The sequence below is a fragment of the Arachis hypogaea genome, chromosome 16 (assembly GCF_003086295.3).
Source record: "Arachis hypogaea cultivar Tifrunner chromosome 16, arahy.Tifrunner.gnm2.J5K5, whole genome shotgun sequence".
NCBI lineage: Eukaryota > Viridiplantae > Streptophyta > Magnoliopsida > Fabales > Fabaceae > Arachis > Arachis hypogaea.
This window is the reverse complement of record NC_092051.1, coordinates 93,915,070-93,923,502: the sequence shown is the minus strand read 5'-3', so window position 1 is coordinate 93,923,502 and position 8,433 is coordinate 93,915,070. Positions and strand designations below refer to the sequence as shown.

Genomic DNA, 8,433 nt, shown 5'->3' with positions numbered 1-8,433 from the left:
CTGTTTCTTCCACCATTATTAAAGCCTTGTTGAGGCTTTTGATCCTTCCATGAGAAATTTGGATGATTTCTCCATGATGAGTTATAGGTGTTTCCATAAGGTTCACCTAAGTAATTCACCTCTGCTATTGCAGGGTTCTCAGGATCATAAGCTTCTTCTTCATAAGAAGCCTCTTGAGTACTGTTGGATGCAGCTTGCATTCCATGCAGACTCTGAGAGATCATATTGACTTGCTGAGTCAATATTTTATTCTGAGCCAATATGGCATTCAGAGTATCAACTTCAAGAACTCCCTTCTTCATAGGCGTCCCATTATTCACAGGATTCCTCTCAGAAGTGTACATGAACTGGTTATTAGCAACCATGTCAATGAGTTCTTGAGCTTCTGCAGGCGTTTTCTTTAGGTGAATGGATCCACCTGCAGAAGTATCCAATGACATCTTTGATAACTCAGATAAACCATCATAGAATATATCCAGGATGGTCCATTCTGAAAGCATGTCAGAAGGACACTTTTTGGTCAACTGTTTGTATCTTTCCCAAGCTTCATAGAGGGATTCACCTTCTTTTTGTCTGAAGGTTTGAACATCAGCTCTAAGCTTGCTCAGCTTTTGAGGAGGAAAGTACTTGGCTAAGAAAGCCGTGACCAGCTTATCCCAAGAGTTCAGGCTGTCTTTGGGTTGAGAATCCAACCATAATCTAGCTCTGTCTCTTACAGCAAAAGGGAAAAGCATGAGCCTGTAGACTTCAGGATCTACTCCATTAGTCTTAACAGTATCACATATCTACAAGAATTCAGTTAAGAACTGAAAAGGATCTTCAGATGGAAGTCCATGAAACTTGCAGTTCTGCTTCATTAGAGAAACTAATTGAGGTTTCAGCTCAAAGTTGTTTGCTCCAATGGCAGGAATGGAGATGCTTCTTCCATGTAAATTGGAATTAGGTGCAGTAAAGTCACCAAGCATCTTCCTTACATTATTATTATTTTCGGCTGTCATCTCCTTTTCCTGTTCGAAAATTTCTGAAAGGTTATCTCTGGATTGTTGTAATTTAGCTTCTCTTAATTTTCTCTTCAGAGTCCTTTCAGGTTCTGGATCTGCTTCCACAAGAATGTTCTTATCCTTGCTCCTGCTCATATGACAAAGAAGAAGGCACAGAAAAATAATAATAATAATAGAGATCCTTTATACCACAGTATAGGGATCCCTGTGTGAGTAGAAGAAGAGGGGGAGACAAAGAGTGTGATGTAAAGAAAGAAACACAACTGTGAGGATGGCAGAGATGTGAGATGAGATGTTAGTAGATGAATAAATAAATAGAATAAGATGAGAGAGAAGGAATTTTCGAAAATAATTTTTGAAAAAGAGTTAGTGATTTTTGAAAATAGTTTTTGAAAAATGTTAGTAATTTTCGAAAATTAAGATTTAAAAATTAAAATAATTAATGAATTAAAAAGAAATTTTTAAAAGGGGGAAGATATTTTCGAAAATGAGAGAGAGAGAGTTAGTTAGGTAGTTTTGAAAAAGTTAAGAAACAAACAAAAAGTTAGTTAGTTAGTTGAAACAAATTTTGAGAAGATAAGAAGTTAGGGGGTTAGAAAAGATATTTTGAAACCAACTTTTTGAAAAAGGTAAGATAAGAAGATATTTTAGAAATTAGTTTTGAAAAAGATTTGATTTTTAAAATCTCAATTAATGACTTGATTCATAAGAAATCACAAGATATGATTCTAGAACTCAAAGTTTGAATCTTTCTTAACAAGCAAGTAACAAACTTCAAATTTTTTGAATCAAAACATTAATTGATTATGTTATTTTCGAAAATTTGATATAAAAATAAGAAAAAGATTTTTGAAAAATATTTTTGAAATTTTCGAAAATAACTAAGAAATTTGAAAAAGATTTGATTTTTGAAAAAGATAAGATTTTCAAATTGAAAATTTGATTTGACTCATAAGAAACAATTTGATTTAAAAATTTTTTAAAAAGTCAATCCAAATTTTCGAATTTGATGAGAGAAAAAGGGAAAGATATTTTTTTGATTTTTGAATTTTTATGATGAGAGAGAAAAACAACAAAAAGACTCAATGCATGAAAATTTTGAATCAAAACCATGAATGCATGCATGAATGATATGAATGTCAAGATGAACACCAAGAACACTTTGAATGTCAAGATGAACATCAAGAACATATTTTTGAAAAATTTTTGATGCAAAGAAAACATGTGAGACACCAAACTTAGAATTCTTTAATGCTTACGCACTAAGAATTCAAGAATGCATATGATAAACATGAAAAGACACAAAACAAAAAATCATCAAGATCAAACAAGAAGACTTACCAAGAACAACTTGAAGATCATGAAGAACACTATGAATGCATGATATTTTCGAAAAATGCAAGATGCATATGCAAGTGACACCAAACTTATGATATGACTCAAGACTCAAACAAGAAACACAAAAATATTTTTGATTTTTATGATTTTCTAATTTTTTTTTTTGGATTTTTCAAAAATTATATGAAAAAGAAAAAATAAGGATTCCAAAATTTTTAACATGAATTCCAGGAATCTTGCATTCTTAGTCTAAAGCTTCAGTCCAGGAATTAGACATGGCTCACTAGCCAGCCAAGCGTTCAATGAAAGCTCCGGTCCAAAACACTAGACATGGCCAATGGCCAGCCAAGCTTCAGCATGTAATTCAGACATGACACGCCTGACATACTCATTCCCAAAGGAATTAGACATGGCTTTACAGCTAGCCAGGCTTCAACATGCTTCATGAAACACTAGAATTCATTCTTAAAAATTTTGAATAAAATTTTTGAAAACATTTTTATATTATTTTCGAAAACAGATGAGAAAATTTTAGAAATATTTTTGAAAATAAAATAAAAAGAAAATTACCTAATCTGAGCAACAAGATGAACCGTCAGTTGTCCATACTCGAACAATCCTCGGCAACGGCGCCAAAAACTTGGTGCCAAGACCACGGTTCACAACTCTGTGTAACTGACCAGCAAGTGCACTGGGTCGTCCAAGTAATACCTTACGTGAGTAAGGGTCGAATCCCACGGAGATTGTTGGTATGAAGCAAGCTATGGTCACCTTATAAATCTCAGTCAGGCAGATATAAAATAGTATGGAGTTTTCGAAATTAATTAATAAAAGTAAAGATAGAAATACTTATGTAAATCATTGGTGAGAGTTTCAGATAAGCGTATAGAGATGCATTCGTCCCTCTGAACCTCTGCTTTCCTGCTATCTTCATCCAATCAGTCTTACTCCTTTCCATGGCTGGCTTTATGTGATACATCACCACTGTCAATGGCTACTTTCGGTCATCTCTCGGGAAAATGATCCAATGCCCTGTCACGGCACGGCTAATCGTCTGGAGGCATCACCCTTGTCAATGGCTTCATCTTATCCTCTCAGTGAAAATGGTCAACGCACCCTGTCACGGCACGACTATTCATCTGTCGGTTCTCGATCATGCTGGAATAGGATTTACTATCCTTTTGCGTCTGTCACTAACGCCCTGCAATCGCGAGTTTGGAGCTCGTCACAGTCATTCATTCATTGAATCCTACTCGGAATACCACAGACAAGGTTTAGACCTTCCGGATTCTCTTGAATGCCGCCATCATTCTAGCTTACGCCACGAAGATTCCGATTAAGAGATCTAAGAGATACTCATTCAATTCTAATGTAGAACGGAGGTGTTTGTCAGGCATGCATTCATAGGGAATGATGATGATTGTCACGTTTATCACATTTAGGTTGAAGTACGAATGAATATCTTAGAAGCGAAAAAAAGATGAATTGAATAGAAAACAGTAGTACTTTGCATTAATCTTTGAGGAACAGCAGAGCTCCACACCTTAATCTATGGAGTGTAGAAACTCTACCGTTAAAAATACATAAGTGAAGGTCCAGGCATGGCCGAGATGGCCAGCCCCCTAAAACGTGATCAATAGTCTCCTAAGATGAACAATGGATTAAAACTGAGACCAAAGATGTCTAATACAATAGTAAAAGGTCCTATTTATAATAAACTAGCTACTAGGGTTTACATGAGTGAGTAATTGATGCATAAATCCACTTCCGGGGCCCACTTGGTGTGTGCTTGGGCTGAGCTTGAGTGTTGCACGTGTAGAGGTCCTTCTTGGAGTTGAACGCCAGCTTTTGTGCCAGTTTGGGCGTTCAACTCTGGTTTTGGCTCCTTTTCTGGCGCTGGACGCCAGATTTGGGCAGAAAGCTGGCGTTGAACGCCAGTTTACGTCATCTATTCTTGGCCAAAGTATGGATTATTATATATTGCTGGAAAGCCCTGGATGTCTACTTTCCAACGCAATTAGAAGCGCGCCATTTAGAGTTCTGTAGCTCCAGAAAATCCACTTTGAGTGCAGGGAGGTCAGAATCCAACAGCATCAGCAGTCCTTCTTCAACCTCTAAATCTGATTTCTGCTCAAGTCCCTCAATTTCAGCCAGAAAATACCTGAAATCCCAGAAAAACGCACAAACTCATAGTAAAGTCCAGAAATGTGAATTTAACATAAAAACTATTGAAAACATCCCTAAAAGTAACTAGATCCTACTAAAAACATACTAAAAACAATGTCAAAAAGCGTATAAATTATCCGCTCATCAACGCCACGTACCAGAAACTGCAGAAAATGCTCCCAGCGATTTCTGAAACCCTTTTTGGCCCAGATCCAAGTACAGAAAGCACAGATTAGAGGTTATAAAGTGGGGGAATGCATCCATTCAGAGATGGCCTTCGATTATTCAGTTTTCATAGTTTAGATGTAGTTTTTAGAGAGAGGTTCTCTCCTCTCTCTTAGATCTTAGGATTAAGATTCCTCTTAAAGGATTTAGGATTTCAACTCTTTATTAGGTTCAATATTCCTTTTATTTCTCTTTTTTACTTTCAGATACTTTTAATGCTCTCATTTAATTACTTATGTTGCCAAATTGGCTTATGAACTCTCTACGTTTAGATTGATTTTCTCTTATTAATGCAATTGAGATATTTTAGATTCATGATTCTTATTTAACTTTTTATATTCTTGGCTTTAATTGATTAACTGGAAGCTCTTGAGTTATCAACTTATCGTGATTGGTTGTTATGTCGACTAATTGACTGGAATTCCACTAACTCTAGTCTTTCCTTAGGAGTTCGCTAGGACTTGAGAAATCTAACTAATTAGTTCACTTGACTTTCTCTTACTTACGTAAAGGTTAACTAAGTGGGATTAACTTCAATTCTCATAGGAGTAACTAGGATAGGACTTCCGAATTTTCATACCTTGCCAATAGTTTATTTTACAGTTATTTATTTATTTTACTTGTCATTTAAATTATTCGTTCCTTACTTTCAAAACCCCCAATTTACAAAACTCATAACCAATAATAAGAACACCTCCCTGCAGTTCCTTGAGAAGACGACCCGAGGTTTAAATACTTCGGTTATCAATTTTAAAGGGGTTTGTTACTTGTGACAACCAAAACGTTTGTACGAAAGGATTTTCTGTTGGTTTAGAAGCTATACTTACAACGCGATTATATTTTTATATTTCTTTACTGATAGAAAGTTCTCTCGTCAGTTCTCATGGAGGTTTCGCATCTCCTAAGTCTTCAACCACTTCCTCTTCTTGGACGATTTCGGCTTTCTCCGCTTGCTCTAGTACAAAATCTAACTCTTCCTTGATGACTTCCATATCTTGATGACTTTCTTCAAGGGTCTCTCCTACCTCCACTTTTTGGGTCTCCTCTTACTTCTCTTGAAGTATGTATGTGTGAACCCGATCTATTACGTCCCTAAGACGATCCCTTCTCTCTTGTTCCATGTCAATAGCAGAATTTGGATCATGTTGCTCTTGGAGTGATGGACATGGGTGAAAAGGAAGTGCACTAGAGCTTGAGGGTTAAGTATTGGGGGTAAAGGATGGATCCATACGGGATATAAGAGCTTGAAGAGTAGAGGTGAGACCGATGAAGGTAGAGATGTGTGTGGTTTGAAGATCCTGTTGCCCTTGACGAATAACACTAAAGGTATCATCTATGGGAGCTTGGGGTGGATAGGAGGGTTTATTTGTTGGGAGAAAGGGTTCATAATGGGAAGGTGATTCTTTTTGGTAAGGATATGGAGATGGTGAATATTGAGGTAGTGGTTCTTGGGGGTAATTATGTTGGAATTGGGGTGGGTCTATGTATTGTTCATATGGTTCATATGGTGGTTGGTTAGGTGGATATGGGTTAGGGTCATATGGAGGTGAATGGTGGAAAGGGGCTTGTGAGTGTGGTGGTTCAAAGCTTTATTGAGGAGGGGATTCATAGGCATATGGTGGGGCTTATTGGTAACTACAAGGGAGTCCACCATATCCATCGTCTTGGTACACGCCTCGGAATTGCTCTTGACCATAGTAATCTGGTGGAGGTTGGTTGTCACGAAAGGGTCCACCATAACCATTGTCTTGGGACACATCGTAGAATGGTTGTTGCTCATGGCACATTGGAGGAGGTTGTTGCCGAAAGGGTTGATCAAATCCTTGAGGCTCCTACCATCTTTGATTGTCCCAACCTTGATGCATATTCTCATTATAGCTTCCATTCTCTACAACATAATTGTGACCAAACTCATAGCCAAAAGGGTGAAAATTTATAGTAACAAAAGAAAGTAAAAACAAAAACTAATAAGAAAATAATGAGAATAAACTCCTAAAACTACAAACAACTAACAAAGAAACGAAAAAGCAAAATTATTCACAATATTCACAATAACCAATAATAAGGCACACATTTGCAAATCCCCGGCAACGGCGTCATTTTGATGATCGGATTTTTGCTAGTAAAGAATTTCACAAATAAATCCTCGTTGCTAGTATAGTTTCTAAACCAACAAAGAATCCTTTCATACAAAAAATTATTTGTCACTAAAGCAAACCCAATAAAATTAAACCGAAGTATTTAAACCTCGGGTCGTCTCTCAAGGAATTGCAGGGAGGTGTATTTATTATTGGATATGGAAAAGTATCTTTTTGGGGTTTTGAATAAGGAACAAGAAAAGTAAATTGCAAGAATTAAATCGATAACTAGAAAAGCTCTTGGTAAGGTATGAGAACTGGACGTCCTATCCTAGTTATCCTTATCAATTATGATGAGAATTGTTCATTGCTCCCACTTAGTTAACCTCTAACTATGAAGGAAAGTCAAGTGGACAAATCAATTTGATTCCTCAAGTCCTAGTCAACTCCTAAGGAAAGACTAGCTTTAGAGGGATCCAAATCAACCAGCAACTTTCAACTATCAATCAACAAAGGAGTTTGATAACTCAAGAGTCTCCAATTACTCTACCAAAGCCAAGAATATTAAAATCTAATCTAAAATCCAACCAAGCATTTTGTCAAACACTTGAAAGGCACAACATAAGGCCATAAAAAAGTAATAGGGAATGTAAAATCTAAAACCAACAATTGCAAGCATCAATGATAACAATTAAAGCAAGAAGCAATAAACATGAAATACCTCAAATTACATTAAATATAAAATCAAATCTAACATGAAGGGTTTATAAACCAAATTGGGAAAATAAATAAACCAACAAGAGAATTCGATAAACTAAAATGCTAGAGCTAATAAGAGTAGAAGAAAACTAAATTAAAACAAAGTAGAATTTTGAAATTAAGAAAAGCTAAACCTAAAATCCTAAAACCTAGAGAGAGGAGAGAGCCTCTCTCTCTAGAAACTACATCTAAAACCTAAAATTTATGTCAATGAAAGTTGTCTTTAATGAATGTGATTCCCCCACTCTGCAGCCCTTAATTTGTGTTTTCTGGGCCGAAAACTGGGTCAAAAGGAGCCCAAAAATCGCCCCCAGCATTTTCTGATGTGTCCAGCACGTGGCTCTGTCACACGTATGCGTCGCCCACGCGTACGTGTCGATTGAACTTTCGCAAGGTCACGCGTGCGTGTGATCCACACGTGCGCGTTGCCTAACAGCATGGAAACTATGGCAAATTATATATCATTTCGAAGCCCCGGATGTTAGCTTTCCAACGCAACTAAAACCGCCTCATTTGGACCTATGTAGCTCAAGTTATGGTCGACTTAGTACAAAGAGGTCAGGCTTGACAACTCAGCAATTCCTTCAATTTCTTGTATTCCTTCCACTTTTGCATGCTTCCTTTCCATTCTCTAAGTCATTCCTGCCCTGTAAACCCTGAAATCACTTAACACACATATCAAGACATCGAATGGTAATAAGAGAGGATTAAACATAGCAAATTTAAGGCCAAAGAAGCATGTTTTCAATCATAGCACAAAATTGGAAAGGATTTGTGAAACCATGCAAATCATATGAATAAGTGTGCAAAGAATTGATAACAACCACTCAATTTAGCACAAGATAAACCATAAAATAGTGGTTTAT

At 36.6% G+C, this 8,433-nt stretch overlaps 1 non-coding gene across 1 annotated transcript; it reads left to right on the top strand.

Annotated features, from left to right (window-relative positions):
• Nucleotides 1–494: 494 nt before the first annotated feature.
• Nucleotides 495–602, top strand: LOC112761326 (small nucleolar RNA R71). The gene has a single exon (XR_003181726.1). It is a non-coding gene; the product is annotated as a small nucleolar RNA R71 (small nucleolar RNA).
• The last annotated feature ends 7,831 nt before the right edge of the window (nucleotides 603–8,433 follow it).